Below are 19,517 nucleotides of genomic sequence, written 5' to 3'. Positions count from 1 at the left end.
CACTGTTCTATCATTTAGTAATCCAGAGTTACCAAAAACACATTTATTTTCAGATATAACTTTATCTAGTGAAGTAAGACTAGATTCTTTTACATTCTTCAATGAACAAATACTCTCCCAATTTAACTTAAGATCACTTAACCAGTTCCTACCTAGTAATGGTGGTCCATTTCCTTCAACCACAAGAAGAGGAAGTTTAACACTTTGACCATTATAACTTACATGAACCATACACTCTCCTATTACCGGAACATTGTCACCAGTGTATGTTGTTAGACACTTGTGACATGGCTGTAGAGACACTGATCCTCCTGTGACAGCGTCAAAATCTTTCTTTGTTATGACTGTTAGAGATGCTCCAGTGTCAAGTTGGAAGCTGATGCTCTTACCGTTGATATAAACTTGTACATTGATGGGAGCATGACTTATTGATTTCACAGAGAATAGGTTGAAATCCGGCTGCGAATCAGTTTGAGCATTTTCACAGGTAGAGTGGTTCATTGGTTGGGTTAGGTAGTCTTGGTGAGAGTTAACATAGTGCTGCCTTTGGTTGCGGTACTGTCTTGACTGGCTAGATTTAGCAACAGACGAAGACTTTGCAAAGCAGGCCTTGGCAATGTGACCTTGCTTACTGCACTTATAACAAGTTGCAGACTTGAACTTGCACCGATGAGATGCATGGGGACCTTTGCATCGATGACATTTTTGATAATTATTACTAGATTTAGATCTAGGATTTGAACGAGCAGGCTGTTTAGCATAAGTTGAAATGCTCTGATGGGGTTGATGTTTATTGACTAACCTGCTGTTTACTGCATGGATCCCTGAAGGCGTTAGAGATTTCGCCGCATCTGATGACTGCTGGATTGAAGTTGCGAGTTGTATTGCTTTTTCTAATGTTAGATCTGACTCGAGCAGCAACTTTCTTTGAATATCAGGGCTGTTTACACCTGTCACAAACTTTTCACATAGTCTGTCAGACAGCGTATCGCCGAATTCACAAAATCTACTTAAATGACGTAAAGCAGCAACATATTCTGATATTGACTCGTTTGGTTGACGAGTCCTACTGTCAAATCTAGCTCGACATAGAAACTTTGATGGGGTAGGCGCATGGTGGTCTGTTAGCAATTTGCTCAGCTCGTTAAAGCTCTTGGTAGTTAGACTAGCTGGTGCGCATAAGTCCTTTAGTAGCCTAAATTGTTGAGGCCCTATGACTGTTAACAAAACAGCTCTCTTTTTGGCTTCTATCGTCACGTTGTTAGCTTCTAGGTAAAAGCTTAACCTATCTAGGTAATCTTGAATGATTTCATCATTCGCATCAAATTCTTTTATTTGGCCATACAGCGCCATTATTCTAGAAATACTTAGCTAATAAGCTCTAGCAAACCTCTTTTTTGCGTAAGTAGGTGCTCTTTCTAGTAGATTATTTATCCTTCGTCGCCAATGTGATAGATTGGCAAACACTGACGAGGAGCCACATTGGTTGTTAACAGTCTTTATTTACAGCCATGATGGAAAGAGGAAGAGGAAGTACAATGCACAAGGGACATCACTCAAGATAACAATATAAATATAATACTAATACAGAAGAGTGAGTTCCCTTGACCTCACAATTATCTCAATCTATTACAGTGTTGACTTCAGATATCTCAGTCTCTACAACTGTTAGTGCTGACTTCAGATACCTATCTGAGTCTCTACAACTGTTAGTGCTGACTTCAGATATCTGAGTCTCTACAACTGTTAGTGCTGACTTCAGATACCTATCTGAGTCTCTACAACTGTTAGTGCTGACTTCAGATATCTCAGTCTCTACAACTGTTAGTGCTGACTTCAGATACCTATCTCAGTCTCTACAACTGTTAGTGCTGACTTAAGATACCTATCTCAGTTTCTACAACTGTTAGTGCTGACTTCAGATACCTATGTCAGTCTCTACAACTGTTAGTGCTGACTTAAGATACCTATCTCAGTCTCTACAACTGTTAGTGCTGACTTCAGATACTTATGTCAGTCTCTACAACTGTTAGTGTTGACTAAAGAGACCTATCTCAGTCTCTACATGTCAGTGTTGACTTCAGATACCTATCTGAGTCTCTACAACTTACTATTAGTTCAGACTTCTAGAATTCAGGTCACATTAGTCACATGGATGGCAAACAAAGCCTTTATTGGTTCAAACAACTTATCAGCCTGACCTTATTCTAAAGTTTTAGTTCACAGAAGGAAGAGTCCTTTTGTTGACTTTATTATCTGCTTCTTTATCATTGGTATAAATAGAGGTTCATGGTCAGCATATGGGTTGTGTGGTCAGCATATGGGTTGTGTGGTCAGCATATGGGTTGTGTGGTCAGCATATGGGTTGTGTGGTCAGCACAGGGAATGTGTGGTCAGCATATGGGTTGTGTGGTCAGCATATGGGTTGTGTGGTCAACATATGGGTTGTGTGGTCAGCATATGGGTTGTGTGGTCAGCACAAGGGTTGTGTGGTCAGCATATGGGTTGTGTGGTCAGCATATGGGTTGTGTGGTCAGCATATGGGTTGTGTGGTCAGCATATGGGTTGTGTGGTCAACATATGGGTTGTGTGGTCAGCATATGGGTTGTGTGGTCAGCATATGGGTTGTGTGGTCAGCATATGGGTTGTGTGGTCAGCACAAGGGTTGTGTGGTCAGCATATGGGTTGTGTGGTCAGCATATGGGTTGTGTGGTCAGCATATGGGTTGTGTGGTCAGCATATGGGTTGTGTGGTCAACATATGGGTTGTGTGGTCAGCATATGGGTTGTGTGGTCAGCATATGGGTTGTGTGGTCAGCATATGGGTTGTGTGGTCAGCATATGGGTTGTGTGGTCAGCATATGGGTTGTGTGGTCAGCATATGGGTTGTGTGGTCAACATATGGGTTATGTGGTCAGCATATGGGTTGTGTGGTCAGCATATGGGTTGTGTGGTCAGCATATGGGTTGTGTGGTCAGCATATGGGTTGTGTGGTCAGCATATGGGTTGTGTGGTCAGCATATGGGTTGTGTGGTCAGCATATGGGTTGTGTGGTCAACATATGGGTTGTGTGGTCAGCATATGGGTTGTGTGGTCAACATATGGGTTGTGTGGTCAGCATATGGGTTGTGTGGTCAACATATGGGTTGTGTGGTCAACATATGGGTTGTGTGGTCAGCATATGGGTTGTGTGGTCAGCATATGGGTTGTGTGGTCAACATATGGGTTGTGTGGTCAGCATATGGGTTGTGTGGTCAGCATATGGTTTGTGTGGTCAGCATATGGGTTGTGTGGTCAACATATGGGTTGTGTGGTCAGCATATGGGTTATGTGGTCAGCATATGGTTTGTGTGGTCAGCATATGGGTTATGTCAGCATATGGTTTGTGTGGTCAGCATATAGGTTGTGTGGTCAGCATATGGTTTGTGTGGTCAGCATATGGGTTATGTCAGCATATGGTTTGTGTGGTCAGCATATGGGTTATGTCAGCATATGGTTTGTGTGGTCAGCATATGGGTTGTGTGGTCAGCATATGGGTTATGTCAGCATATGGTTTGTGTGGTCAGCATATGGTTTGTGTGGTCAGCATATGGTTTGTGTGGTCAGCATATGGGTTATGTCAGCATATGGTTTGTGTGGTCAGCATATGGGTTATGTCAGCATATGGGTTGTGTGGTCAACATATGGGTTGTGTGGTCAACATATGGGTTGTGTGGTCAGCATATGGGTTGTGTGGTCAGCATATGGGTTATGTGGTCAGCATATGGGTTGTGTGGTCAGCATATGGGTTGTGTGGTCAACATATGGTTTGTGTGGTCAGCATATGGGTTATGTCAGCATATGGTTTGTGTGATCAGCATATGGGTTGTGTGTAAAAAACATCAAATACATCCAGAAAAAAATGTAACCCCCCCCCCCCCCAACCCATCCAAAAAAAAGTTAATAAAAAAAGAGGATAGTAAAGTTAAATTTATAAATTGTACTGAACAGGTTGAAATTGGGACATGTTATTAATAATTTTCTTGAAATTGAAAAGGTTTGCATTTTGGTACCTTTAACCCTAACCCTCAAGATTGTGTGCATGCATTCAATTGGCGCTGGCAAAAAGTGTAGGGAGTTTAACGTTTCGCACATCCACTTTTTGTATTAGTGGCGTGGTTGTATCTGAACAATCCCAATATGTGCTATGCTATTTAGTCATTATTATACATACATTAAACTACTAGTTTATGTTTTAAAGAATAATGAAACCTTTGAAGCAGTTACAATAGTGAGGGCTTACTGAAGTTATATTTAATTATATCTAAATCTATAATCAATTAAATATCTATTAATTTAATTACCGTTAAATTTATAATCTAGGCCTAGATCTGTTGTTTTAAACAATTTATTTAATAAATTTAAATAAATTTCCTAGATAATCTTATCATAAAGACAAAAATTAACTAAACGACATATTCATTACTATAGTAAATAGTTAATTAAGAGTATTGAGAGTAGAATTACGGCCTATAGAAATATAAATACAATATTACTTTTTTAGGCCCTATTAATTAATAATCATTAATATTAAGTATTAAGCCTATTATTAATCATGCACGATCCACAGATCTAGTAGTAGTAAATAGTGATACTACACTATGACTAGTATTTCTAGAATTCTATAGATGTCTAGTGTCGTCTAGTGTCTAGCTTCTAGTAGAGTTAGTTTAACAGTATGGTAATCTATCATTTAAGTACGTAAAATCGGCAGAGGCTTGTTATGTGGAAAAAAGGTGACCCATTATTGTTGATTTAATACAAGTAGTTCTATTGTGATATTATTGTCAATTATAATAGATAATTGAATGATAAACCAAAAGCAATGTCTAAAATAGTCTAAATATATCAATTTAGGCTATAAAATTACTTTAAATAGCCGTATTTGCTGGCTAGTTTTACTATATAAACAGCGGCCATCTGTAAATTAGAGTAGTTTCCCCTGTATCTCTTACTGAAATGCTTGGCCAACAAAAAAAACTGAAAATGGCAGATAAAGTAAATTTGCTTGGTTGCATCTGATGAAAACATTACAAATTTTTATTTATTACTGAAAAGTTTTAATACAATTGTTTAAAATCAGGTACATGAATGAAACTTTGGAAAATTTTTGTAACTTTCAAAACATAAATCCTCCTAAAAATGTGAAATAATTACTAAAATTTAATGAGTCACCTTTTTTTCACATTACTATATAATTATTTTATACTGCTAGCCTCGGCAGATTTTAGTTTTAACTAAACAACTGGGGTCACTGACCACTGCAATCTTTACTTACCAACTTGCCACCTAGATTCTAGATTTAATCTAGATCTAGATATTACTAGATATTAGATAAATCTAGAATCTAGATCTATACTTATAATTAATAATTAATAGTCTATAGAATCTCAATCTAGATCTAGTCATTATTATTTAGAAAGGGGGGGGGGGTATCACTTACTTACTATATACTATACTTAACTATACTAGATCTATTAATAGATCTGATCTTTCTAATACTAATATTCGAATTAGGGTGTAGCTTTCTGTTGGCTAGCGTGGGAGGTAGAAACTAAAAATGAAGAATTCTTACCACAAAGGTCGATGATACACAAAATGACTGCTAATCAAAATCATGGCTAATGTGTCGCTTTCAAAATAAGGAATTAAAAGCAAAAACAAAAATTTCTCTCGAGATTCTAGATCTAGAGATCTAGCTCGTTATTGAGTAGACCTAGATCTAGATTATATAATATTTATAATTAATAATTAACAGCAACAACATAACAATTAACATGGATAAGATCTTGTCATTAGGGCCTATTTGTTTAGTGGACTTTGCTGTAGTGTATGTCTGTATCCATAGCAACTGGTCCTCAAGTAGACACTCAAGTCTGAAGTCTAATGATCGAACAATCATCGTACCATAGGGGTCGTACAAGAGCATTTTAAATCAAATGTAATCATTCATAGTCTTAGTGGTATAGAATCTAGTGCATTAAAAAGCCGAGGCGAGGTTTAGAAAATTTAAATATCTAGATTCTTGACCTAGATCTAGATCTAGATCTCCTTTATTTTCCAGTTAGTTTATTATTTAATAGTTTCGTTGTTTCAATTTTATCTGTTGTTAGACTACTTTTATTCTTTCGTTTCGGAGAAACATAAAATATCGGCTGGAGTTCGTTATGTTTTTTTCTGCAACTAGATCTAGACTAGATCTAGATTCTAGAACTATTATAGTATAGTATCCCTTGGGGTGGGGTGGTAGACGTTCTTCAGGGGGGGGGGGGGGTGAGGAGAGCCCTCCCCCCTCCGAAAAGATATCTGAAAGAAACTCTGCCCATAGTGTATCATAATCTTTAAAAACGAACGTAAGCGCCAAGGTGCCCAGGGCGGAAACCGGCGCTGCCAAGCAGCGCCCTGACGTGTATCACACTCTTTAAATCGAATTTAGGGGCCTTAGTGCTCACTGTATGGACCGGGGCGCCAAATAGCATCCTACCGGGGGCCGCCCCTCAAAATAAATTTTTCGCAGAAACCTCTCCAGGTGTATATGTTCAACAACTTCTCAAAGGTTTAGTAACACATAAATGTATTAAAAGACAAACACTCAGACTAACAGAAATACTTCCATTGTTTTATGTATAGATAGATTACCCATCGCTATTTTTAGGAGTGTAACTTGTCTGACGAAACTCTACAATATTTGTTAACGTGTTACTAATAATTTTATTTAGAACTCTGTGCCCTATCCCAGTTTTCGTAATTTATTTTATATGGACAAAGGGAAACAACAAGTTAATATATTTTTCAGAATAATCTAAGCATGGTTAATTCCTCTGATTTTTTAAAAATTCAATAATATTAAGCGTTTTAATAACAAACGTGTATGTGATAATGCACTAAAAATGAGAAAATAAATGATTTTCTTTAAATATATAAAAATTAACGTGTACCACTTTGTCCCTATTATAGGTACCATAGTGCTCACGGGGGAGCCCGGGATACTGCAGGTAAACAGCCGCGGGGCGTCGGCGGACGCGGCTGATTCGATTTAAAGAACGGAATAGTAACCCATGGTTTATCGCACTTTTTAAAATAAAAGCAAGCGATATACTGTTCACGAGTGAGCCCAGGGTGCCTACTGGGACCCTGCCGGGGCGCCGTCCCTCTGAAATTGAAATTTATTTCCGTAGAAACCTTCCCGGGAGTATTTTCATCAACTCCCCAAAGTTTCATGGCAGTTGAATGACCCAGAGAGCACCGGGCCTTCCCGTGAGAACTATGACGCCTACGTTTGTTTAAAAAAAGAGGCACTAAGGACACGGGGGGGGGGGGGGGCTACAATAATCGTAGACTAAATAGATTCAGGCGCGCGTTATCGGGCGCCCCGTCAGGTCGTGAATGGACGCCCTGGACTCCTCCGTGAGCACTATGGTGCCTACGTTCGTTTTAAAGTAGTGCGATACATTATGGATACGACGGGCTGCAATAATCCTTGACTAAACCGAACCAGGCGCGTCTGCTGGCGGCCAGGAGCACCTAGTCCACTCTTGTGAGCAATATGGCGCTTACATACGTTTTAAAGAGCACCCGCAATGGGGACACGGTGGGCAGCTACATTCGATGACTAAACTGCAACAGGGAATACACCCGGAAAAGACGGTAGTACGAATGGCAGTTTATCACGCATTGTCCACCTCTACCGCAAATAGTAGTTTGCTCAAAACATATTTCCAATACAGTCATTTAATAACGCGTATAGTGTATATACAACACGTCACCATCGTTGGTTCTTTCTTTTGAGTTTATTGAGGAACCCGTGGCCTCTCTTTAAACTATGTTAACCCTAGAATCATCTGAATCACAGAGACCCCCAAGCTACACATTTTAGTGCAGATCTACAAACTAATTCATTATGCGTTTTAAAATGGTGGATTTAATGCACCAAAATTCATAATAAATCAGTTTGAAGATATCTTTAGCTGAGTACCCCTAATTATGATAGAAGGTTATGAATTCATTGTTTATTGGGCTTAAAATATAATACATTATGAATGGTGGGAATCCTACGATGAGGTTAATTTTTCAAGATGTACACCGTTGTCATAGTTACCAAGATTTTCCCACCAATTCTTTTTTAATGGAAACACATATGCGGATGTACCTTAAAAAGACCCACACAAGCCCTATAGAGCGTGCTAGTGTTGTGACTGTGGGCAGGTTGTATCAGGTGGTAACACGTTCGACAGGCCTCATGCTGTGGCACACATCATGTCCGGTGGGGGGCCCAATCCAGGGCTTATATCTGACTTTTTTTTTTCTCTTGGTGGGTGGGGTGGAGAAAGGCACGACACTAAAAAGGAAAAAGTTCATATATATATACATACATATATACATACATATATATATATATATATATATATATATATATATATATATATATATATATATATATATATATATATATATATATATATATATATATATATAAATTCTTTGAAAATTATGGTTTCTGAAAATTATTCTTGCACTAGACTTAAAAGCTAGTTCCAAAATTTTGAGTGACATCTGATAACCGGAAGTGGTACTTAATATTTCTGTTTCTAGGATACCGATATTGTTAGTACCGTTTCAGTTAGGTAAACGAAATTTTATACATAGGTATAAGATTTTATTTTCTTGATTATCTCAAATTTTTTAGAATTTTTTCAAATTTACGAGAAAGTTTAGGGGAGATCACTCCCGCTTTAATTTGTTCTTTTTTCCCCCACCTCTTTTCTATGTACTATTTTGAATGGAAGATACATAGTTGACAGTACTTAATTGACCTCTTACACATTTTCTGTTGTATGGCGTGATTTAAAATCCCTGTTTGTAGGATACCATACCCAATTATGTCATGTCCTTTGGGGTGATTTAACCTATTTTTGGGATGGGATGGAGATTTTTATTTTTTATTTTCACATAACATAGGAAAATCAAATATTATAAGTTACGAGCCGGCCCGCGGCATAACATACGCCGCTATTTAGTTGTTTCTAATTTTCAATAATTCATAATTTGTGAATTCGACAGTACCAACGCTGACACTGAAAATATTTCTTTAAAACACTATAAGTAGCTCGTTAAGGACCATAACCCCCCCCCCTTCCTTCCCTCCCCCCCTCCTCCCCCCCCTCCTCCCCCCCCCCCTCCTCCCCCCCCCCCCTCCTCCCCCCCCTACGTTTAAAATCGTTGGCTCTGCTTGTAAACATTTAGAGTGAACACAGCTCACTAAAACCATGTAGGGGTGGGGAGGTAGGGAGAGCGTTTGCAGCTTGTTTTCTAACGGCTCGAAGAAGAGAATTATCACCCCATGCGGATCATCTCAACGACAGAATCGTTGAGCCTCTCTCCGACTGTGTCGCTGAGAATAAAACCCTTTGGTGGTTTCTCAGTCAACACTGTCGTTGAAAATAAAACAATAATTAAACATGCTCTCCACAATTAGGAAAGCATAAACTGTAGGTGTTTTGAAGCTAATATTCCAGCCATTTTGTTTTGACGAGAGCTAGTCCAGATCTAGACTAGATCTACTTGATCAACGATTTACACTGATGTAAAACCTACGTAAATCAAATCTACAAGATCAGGATTTACATTTAGATCTAGAAATCTACATTATTGACTAGAGAGAAAAAGTTAAAAGTATGCCTAGTGCGTCGAAAGTAAATGATAGAATCTAGATCTAGAAAATCTAGAATCTAGTAATTTTTCAGTAGCACTAGCTAGCTAGATCTAGTCTAGATTGACTAGATAGAAAGATAATTATTTCTGTGGCATAGCTGTCCTTTAGCATTTAGGATCTAGATCTAGAAGTCTAGATCTACTCAATTTTAAATCTCTTCTATTTCAAATTGTTTGTAGATCTATATCTACAAGATTAGGCTTAGGTCTAAAAATATACTAAATATACTAAAGTTAAAGCTACACAAGTACACATCATTCCTAAACTTAATGCCATTAATGACATTAATATGGCTAAAATTCACTGAGCATTGTTGCACTTAAGACTTAAACGTAAGGCCTAAATAAATACTAAATAAAATTATTACGTTAGCTTAATTTTCGTGACAGCTTTTCTCTTCTTTTTTGCCATGCTTAATTTAAGTCACTTTCATGTGCTGGTAGCTTAAAATAAAACTTGTTTAGGAAGTTTATTTCTTTCTCCCTTTCATAATGCTGCAAATATGAGTAAGACGCTTATTATTATAATTAAATAGCTGCGATAAATAATCATTTGCATCTTTTTAGGGGGTATTTCTTTTACATGAACTGTGAAATACGGTATCTCAAATTTTGCGCGTAACTCAAAGCGAAATATTACTCGCTCAACTGCTCGTATTTAAAAAATCTGGTATGTTGAGGCACTAGAATGTTGAGGTACCACAGGATCTACTATGTATTGAAAGAAAACATAAATTAATTATAGAATAATAGGCAAATATAGTAATAAAGTAGGCCTTATAGCTTTAGATTTTATTCAGCCTACTAATAAATAACTAAATAGGCCTAAAGTAGTACTAGATATTAGTTAAATCACTAGTATTGTGTAGGGTTATTTTTATTAAAAAAACAGATCACATCTTATACATTAAGGCGGGCTCAATAAAATAAAAATAATTTATTTAGGACCTAGGACCTAGGCCTATCTTTTGGAGATCTAAAATTCTAAATGAAAAATAAATTATTAATTAGACCAACAATAGGCATAGTATGCTAAATCTATTTTAGTATTTAAATTTAAGGCTCGGCCATCTACTAAAAATTTTATAAATGTCATAAAATGGCCTACTTAATTATAATTACTAATTACTATTAGGCCTAAGTTTAAACTAGAGATAGCCTATTTTATTAGTAGAAAAAGTATTAGTCATAGTTAAGATGGTATAGCCTTATGTAAATTAATGTAATCAGTGTTAGATATTATGATATCGATCAAGCAATTATTATATAATATCGGAAAGGGGCCTAGCACTCTCTTAGTCATTAGTCTATTAGGTCTTACAAGTAGTTTAGCCTATTTATATATTATAGGGCCTATAGGCTGTTATTTAAATTAGGCCAAAGGCTTAATAGGCTTTAGTTTTTAATTAGGCAACAAGGCAGAGGCTTAATGTTGCTTATAGATTTAATTTGAAATTATTATGATATACGCTACTCTGCGACTATCACTATAGACTGCTATAGAGTATATTATAGCCTAGGCCTATCTAAATAAAATAATTCAACTCACTTAGCTTACTATAATTTTTAAAAATGTTTAGTTAAGTATTCAGCTCTCTATGTCAGCTAAGGCCCATAATTGTAATTATCCTACTGTTAGATCTATTAATTATTTAATAATTAGTAGGCCTAATTATAGGAATTAGGTCTGATACATTAAGTCCTATACATTGGTCGTAGAGTAATACTATTGGGCTAGTAATTATATACAATATCTATACAAGCCTACTTATCGTTAATTTGGAAGTCTTTGCATTGACCTTAGTTTTCAGATGTAGCAGCCTAATTTTTATCAGATTATACCATAAAATCAAAAGTAGACTTGTAGATCTTTTTAAAACAAGGCATGAAATATTAATTTAAATAATATAAATTAAACAAATAGCCTAAATAACAACTACACAAAGTTAAAGTCATAATAACCTTTTATAAAGGTATCTTGAATTTCAACTGGAGGTAGTTTTGATAAATATTAGTATTCTGAACATTAAAATAGGTAGACTTAACATACATTTGTTCTGAAAACATATTTAGAAATTGGTTTTAAAAAATGAGGTTAGGATTGGGGTGATAACTAGTTGAGGATTAGATATGATATTCATTGTGTTTATCCATGTTGTAATTTCTCTTTTACAGGTTCATCCAAAAAAAAAGGGAAGATCTGATTTTTACCAGTAATAAGACTACAGCATACTAAATGACACAAGATGTTCTTTCTCTATTACCTCTTACATTTGACATAAAAGTAGGAAAAGGTATGACAATTATTAATAAGCTGCTTTAAATTTTATAATTTGTTTTTTTATAACTTAATTGTACCATTTTTATTTCCAATAATGATAAATATAATTTAGTGTCATTTATATTTTAAAATATTTATATTATACTAGATATAATTTACTTCTATAATATTACTATCCAGGTTTAACAGTCTATGCCTACAACATAGATCTCCAGGACTAAAAGTACACAAAATGGCAATCAGTATATCACAAGTGTAATAACACATGCATCTAATCTGCTTCAGTGGCGAGAACTGGGTGAATCCTCTCAAACATTAATCAGGTAAGTTATCACAAGTTTGCTTTGGTTTATTTTGAACATGTTGATTGAGATAGATTTTTATTTGTATAAATATTGTATTTAAAAAAATATTTTACCTAGTAAAACCAAGTCAGTGGTGATGATTGATACAATATCATTATGTATTTTTTTAAATATTTGTTTTGCAAAATATGCTGATTTGCAGGAAGGATATATATATATATATATATATATATATATATATATATATATATATATATATATATATATATATATATATATATATATATATAAAACAGTATCATTTAGTGGTTTGTCTTACAAATTTGAATTATTTACTTAATCTGTCTTAACTGCTCAACAGGAACTAGGCATACCTAATGAGCGTCAAGCTGATACAGTAGATGTACAGAAGAGTTTATACACAAGGTAAATATTGATAAATTTTAAGTTTTCTTTTTTTAAGGATACATGTAGTGTTTTGGGAGAAAGGAATTAAATTATTTAAATTAGGCCTAATAGTTTATTTCTCTAGCTTATGTTTCACTTAAAATAACTTAAATTTTTCCCCCTTTATCACTAAAGCAAAATTTTATAGATATCTATGCCATGATTCATCTCATTCAATCACTTTTTTCTTGTTTTGTTTTGATGTATTAAACTAATTTAAACTAAAGATTTTTTTTTTTGCTAATTTTATTATTTCAGATGGATGATTAAGAAAATCATTTTGTTTTGTTTCAGGAAGTGAAAAGTGATGTAAAAGGCAACTAATACTTCCATCTACCATAGTTAAACAAGAATCTTCAAATGGTGATAATTGCAATAATCTTGATATATTAATGTTTGGCTTTATAATTATATGCAATTGTTTCATAAATAAATTATTTCTCAAAATTTGATGTTTTTGGTTTTCATACTTTGTACATAAGATGCAAGTGATTGAAAGCTGAAAAGGGTTGTATGTAGTTATAGTATTCCCAGCACAAGTTGACATTAAAACAGCTGAAGCCCTTTAAAAAAAAAAAACAAAAAAAAAAAATAATCTCGGAATGCTGTTTCTATTAGCTGAGCGTATATTTGGAAAAGAACTTAATTGTTTACCAGAGAATACTGTGACCCAGTTTGTACTCCAGGCAAAAAGTGTCTATGGTTAATATTATTAAGTTAAAGAAAAGTATCAAACAAACAGGATAATATTAATAAGCAAGACCTCCACACTAGAGAAGTATGGAATGAGTGTTGCATGGAATTCAAATCAACTTTGATGTTGCTAATTGCTACACTGGCCATAATTGGCCTACATTGATTTTTGCTGAGGTAGGCAACTGTTTTTGTTTAACTTTAGATGTCGACTAAATAAAGAAGAAAACTGACACGCCAATACCAAAATCAAGAACTTGTAAAGTTCGTGGTTGCTAAACCGAGAAGTCCTGAGTTCAATCTCCCGTGTAGATGAGGCTCTATAGTTGGGGATAGCAACCTATCTTGGGGATACAACACTTGTTCTTGGATTGACAAAAGATAAGAAAAGAAATCCAGAAAGAAAAGCAGCTGAACGAAGAAGAAAAAGGCTGGATATATTCGGTATCAACTGTACAATTTTAACAGACACACATTTCAAACTACACATGCATTTCAATGACAAAGTTCAGTGAAGCCATAATGTTGAGTTTGACTGAATGAAGAACGAAATTGTTATTTCAAGCAAAGTTAAGGTTTATTGTCTTAAAGACATTGTCGTGGATTGATTTAGACTAAGACTTCCCTGTTAAATAAGCCGACAACGATGGCTCTTTTTATTTCTCGTCTTTGATGTTGCTTTCAAGAACTTGTATGAGATTAGATTACCTACATACATAAGGCTACACAGTTTGGAATCTTGGCTTTCTAATAGTGGACCTGGCTACATGACATTACCCCCACCCCGTCAATTACCCCCCCCCCCCCGGAGGAGACCCCCCCCCTCCCGTATTTACCCCCCGGGGCAATTACCCCTTGTCAATAACCCCCCTGGACAATCCCCCCCCCCGGCCTCAAGTTATGATTCTAACTCAAACTCTATACCTATGTATTTCCTTAATCCTAATCGATAAAAAAATGACCAAACCCTAAGCATTCACCTCAGCCTAAAACTTAACACATAACCAAAACCAACTCTAGACTTAGGTTTCAGCCTAACCTTGACCATAACACTAACCCTAATCCTAGCCTTAATCCTAACCCTGACCATAACACTAACTCTAATTCTGAATCTAACCCTAGCCCTAACCTTAGCCCTAACGCTAACCCTAACCTTAGCCCGAACGCTAACCCTAACTCTAGCCCTCACTCTAACCCTAGCCCTAACTCTAACGCTAACCATAACCCTAACCTTAGCACAAACGCTAGCCCTAGCCCAAACTCTAACTCTAGCCCTAACTCTAACCCTAGCCCTAACCCTAATCCTAACCCTAGCCGTAACCCTAACCATAATCTTAACCTTAGCCAGAACGCTAACCCTAACTCTAACCCTAGCCCTAACGCTAACCCAAACCCTAACCCTAGCCGTAACCCTAACCATAACCCTAACCCCAGCTGTACCTTAAGAGGTGTGTGCGTGGGGGGGGGGGGGGGAGATGTCCTCCTTGGCGGGGGGTAAATGACAGGGGGTAATTGCTTCAGGGGGGGAGAGAACTAATAATCTGTAAGTCCTACTATTCAATACATTTGGTTAACACAATGTCGTCACACATGTAAAACAAAATAAGCAGTGTTTTTATTATTTGTATCCTTAAAAAATGCAAAATAAATGCTACGCCATTAACTCAACCCTCTTTTTTCTCGTTACATATCGTCACATAAGGCCTCCGCCCAAAATGATGGTGACGTCAATATACTATCATAAAGTGGTCACCCATTAACCACGACTCACTCTTCAGACGATTTTGCACCAAACCCCCCTTCTCTAATTGTAACAAATTTTCACAAAAAGCCAGATCTTCGCTCCCCCCCCCCCCCACCACTCTCTTTAAAAACACTACACCTCAACACATAACCCCCTCCGCCGTTCCCCTGAAACTGCATTTTTACTTTCTCGTATATACGAAGTATAGAGAAAGTCTTGTAATCGTGCAAAAAAAAAAATCGAGATTTTTTACAAATCTCGACCTTTTACACCTCACTGATACGGAAAAACATAATTTTGCAATCTTGTCCGTATGTCTGTGTCTGTGTGTGTCTGTGTGTAAACACGATTACTTGAGTACCGTTACAGCTAGGTTGATGAAATTTCATATATAAGTATTTTATCAAAATCATAGATCCGTATAAACTTTTGAGTGATTTCCGATAACCGAAAGTGGTACTTTTTCTACTTTGAATTTTTCAAAAGCCTATAACTTGAGTACTATTGCAGATAGATAAATGAAAATTTTCACATGTAAGTAAAAGATCTATTTCTCTACCTTCTGTCAAATTTTGAGTAATTTCCGTTGACAGGAAGTACTAATTTACGCTATTTCCGATTTTTCAAAAAACGCACGTAAATTTATAAAGTACTAATAATGTTGCGCACTATTATGCACATCTTTATTTGACGTTCACTTGGTGTGCAATTCTTTTTTCTACGAGGTTTTATTCTATTTTAAAAAGTTTAAGTATTTAAAATGGATTAAAAATCATGTCTATATCCCGAGTTGCCATTCCCCGTAGTGTTATATTAGAATATTCGAGAAAGTTTAGGGGAGATCACTCCCGGTTTATTATAATATGTACTGACCTCGATAAACATTGAGTTAATAAATGAATTAATACCAAAAGCAATCTTTTAAAGCCCGAAATAACGGATGAAAGCAAAAATGTGTCGTCACACTTTCCGATCATCCCTTCCCATAAATGAAAAAAAAGCCTGAACATACTAAAGGAGAGTATGGATGTTGATGGAGGATCCCAACGTTAAAAATTAAAGCAGCACAAAATTTCAGGAATCCATGTTACATATTATTATTTTCCGTAGGTATAACAAAGGTATTTACATTGTGTTTTATATTTTACGAGCCGCTATCATACGCCGCTATTCTGTTGTTTCATTTTCTACTTTTCAGTAATTCATAATTTGTGAATTTGACAGTAACAATGCTGCCACTGAAAATATTTGCTTTAAAACACTATCAGTAGCTCGTTAAGGACGATAACCCCCCCTCCCCACCCTCCTTTCCCAAAAATCTACCCCCCTCCTCGTGAAAGCAGCCCCCTCTGAGTTACCTCCACTAAGTTTAAAATCGTTTCAAACTAAATTATCTGCCCCTAATAGCTGTCACTAAACCCGGCTCTACGATTGTAAACATTTAGCTTGAACCACAGCTCACCAGACCATGTAGGGATGGGGGTGGTAGGGATAGAGAGAAAGAGAGGGGGCTGCTAGGGGCGCTTACAGCTTGGTGTTTTCTATGGTATCCATGAAGAGAATTATTTATATAGAAGAAATATATATTAAACCAGCGTACCCGTCCCGCGCGTTGCTGCGGTCTCAGAAGACAGACTGACGCAATATTTTAAGAGGATTCCATAATTACATTAGCAATCACGTATTTTTTTACGCTTGACATTGATTTCTAAATCTAAACAATTTAAATGTAATCAAAGCCGGTGTTATATTGCTTTCATCATAGTTGTTGAGGCGCAAATTCTACCGCACACAGTAGCCCATTGTATCCATAATGTATCGCACTCTTTAAAACGAACGTAGGCGCAATAGTGTTTATGAGGGACCCACACAGGGGCGCTAGACCACACGCCAGTGGTGCAGTAGACAAAAAATTTCCCTACTGTAGGGCGCTCTTTTAAAACTCATAGTGTTCCTCCCGAAGCCAGTGGTGCATCGGGTCAAACGAATTGTCATCGAATGTCGTGTGCCACAGGGTCAATATTGTAGAGTGCTCTTTAACACAACCTTAGGATATCTCAGGGCGCCAAATCGCTTCCTGCCGGGGAGCCGGCAGACGCGCCTGATTCCATATAGTCAAAAATTATTGTTGCCCATCGTGTCTTTAGTGTATAAATTTAAAAAAAAAACGAACGTAGGCGTCATAGTGTTCACATGGTAGCACGGGGCGCTTCGGGTTACGTAATATCCGGGGCACCGGCGGCTGCGCCTGTTGTTGCTTTTTTACCTTAGCCCCCATGCAGTTTTAATATCGCCGCCCTGGATTTTCAGGCGCCAAGCCGTTTATTAACAAAAATCGCACCCTCCAGGGAAACGCCCATAATAAATTTTAATTTTTGTTTTCGCAGAAACCTTCTCGTGAGTGTTTTCATTAACTCTCGAAAGTTTAACGGCACTCAGATAAACGATGTCAAACAGCATCCGTTTTGTTTTTTACAAACTGTGTAGAGAAAAATTGCACCCTCCAGAAGCGCCGCCCTGTTAAAATAAAAAAAAAAATTTCCTCCCCTGAAGTTTTATGGCGAGCGGATGAACGGGATTAAACCGCAATCTACTTTTACGTATATATACCCTATATAGGGATCTATATATAGAATCGATTCGCGCCCTGCTGGGGCACAGTGCTTGTGAAATATATCCAGTGGTATTCTTAACTTAAGTTGCATGGCCATAGGATGAAAGGTGTAGTGCTGCATAGAGGACATAAACAAACCCACAAACAAACAAGCAAAACTTCATTATATATATACATAGAGAGAAATATAAATAATTCTACATATGCATATATATATATATATATATATATATATATATATATATATATATATATATATATATAAATATATATATATATATATATATATATATATATATATATATATATATATATATATATATATATATATATATATATATATATATATATATTTATAGCTACATTTGGTGACTTCCCATTTTCCCCAATGGCGTCAAATTTTGCACATAATCCACCTATTAATTCATGTGAAAAAAAACATCGTTTTCATCGTAAATTATTAGATTTTGGTATCAGCCTCTCTCCGGTCGTCGCTTAGCAAATCTGTTATCCAAAAATTCAACAAGCATGTATTCACATGTACATTTTGCAGTTTGTGTCATCTCCCCCCCCCCCCCCCCCCTGAATGATAGTTTTTAAACGTGCACAGTTAATTGTATATTTTTTTTATCTGCAGTCAGTTATTAGTAGTTAACTCTCATTAGTCATTTATTGAACTGGCAAAATGCTTACTTCTTCTATATATTTTGCTATTTTTCGCCATGGTGTCACCCCCGAAATTTTGCCACCTTGCGCAGTCCTCAGCCCCGCCCCCCCCCCCCCCCAACCTTGTGACGGCTCTGGTTAGGGGTACTACTTGAGTACAGTAAATATGTATATGTATACATATATATATATATATATATATATATATATATATATATATATATATATATATATATATATATCGGGGGGGGGGGTATAGCCCCTTGGCACACCTTGTACCTACGCCACTACATAATCATGTTCTTAAGATTATATAGCACATTCTATGTATAAATTCGATAAAAATAGCTATTACGTATTCTGCAATTTTATATTTGTAATAACATATTGTAAACGAAATGAGTCTTAAATTCGATTAAAAAATGGGCCTTTATATTATGTATTTTTTCTATTTTGCAATCATATCATGTATTACTTGTTGTATAGCCTAGATTCTATAATAATATACTAATATATTCTATATTACATAATCCTATATTATATCGTTTAGTAATCTCTACCCTAATGTTTTCTATACCGAATAATCAATATTCTGTAATTCTAAATTGTGTATAAATTAATCATACAATCTCTAAAATTAATCATAACTATGATCACAATTAAATTCAGCAATCCACTGTATTAATTTATATTGCTAAAAATAATTTAATTTTCAATTTTAAAGACAGAAGATACATTTTTTATAATATTAATTATTATTAGCTCTGTAAAATGAATGGTTGTTTAATTTTTCTTATATTAAATATTTTAAGCGATTAATTAATCGAAATGGTTTTATTCCGTTAGCTAGTTTTTACAGTTTATAACTATAATTAGAGTCTCAACGACAGAATCAAATGAGAAAAAATCTATAGCGTTATTATATACCGACACTGTTGATAAGCCACTCAACGACAGTCTCGTTGAGAATAGTGTAGGATCGGCTGGAATTATATATATAGATGAGTGATTCGTCAGT

General features: G+C 35.9%; 1 protein-coding gene and 1 long non-coding RNA gene across 7 annotated transcripts in view; one reads left to right on the top strand and one right to left on the bottom strand.

The window, feature by feature from the left end:
- LOC131948715 (monocarboxylate transporter 10) overlaps positions 1-8,901 on the bottom strand; it is a 30,567-nt gene extending 21,666 nt beyond the window's left edge. The window contains exon 1 of the mRNA XM_059310384.1: positions 8,859-8,901. The gene's annotated coding sequence lies outside the window, so the exon portion shown is untranslated. The remainder of the gene's footprint in view (positions 1-8,858) is intronic.
- Positions 8,902-9,391: 490 nt separating this feature from the next.
- On the top strand, positions 9,392-13,198 carry LOC131948717 (uncharacterized). Of its 6 annotated transcripts, none has more exons than XR_009388058.1 (5): positions 9,392-9,710; positions 11,925-12,043; positions 12,211-12,353; positions 12,697-12,761; positions 13,077-13,198. It is a non-coding gene; the product is annotated as an uncharacterized LOC131948717 (long non-coding RNA). The 6 variants fall into 6 exon arrangements; XR_009388059.1 differs by having other exon boundaries at positions 9,392-9,719; XR_009388060.1 differs by having other exon boundaries at positions 9,392-9,730.
- Positions 13,199-19,517: the final 6,319 nt, after the last annotated feature.

Source organism: Physella acuta, unplaced genomic scaffold (genome assembly GCF_028476545.2).
Source record: "Physella acuta isolate Inbredline_101_S28 unplaced genomic scaffold, ASM2847654v3 ptg000658l, whole genome shotgun sequence".
NCBI classification, from domain to species: Eukaryota; Metazoa; Mollusca; class Gastropoda; family Physidae; genus Physella; species Physella acuta.
This window is presented reverse-complemented; position numbering and strand designations above follow the sequence as displayed.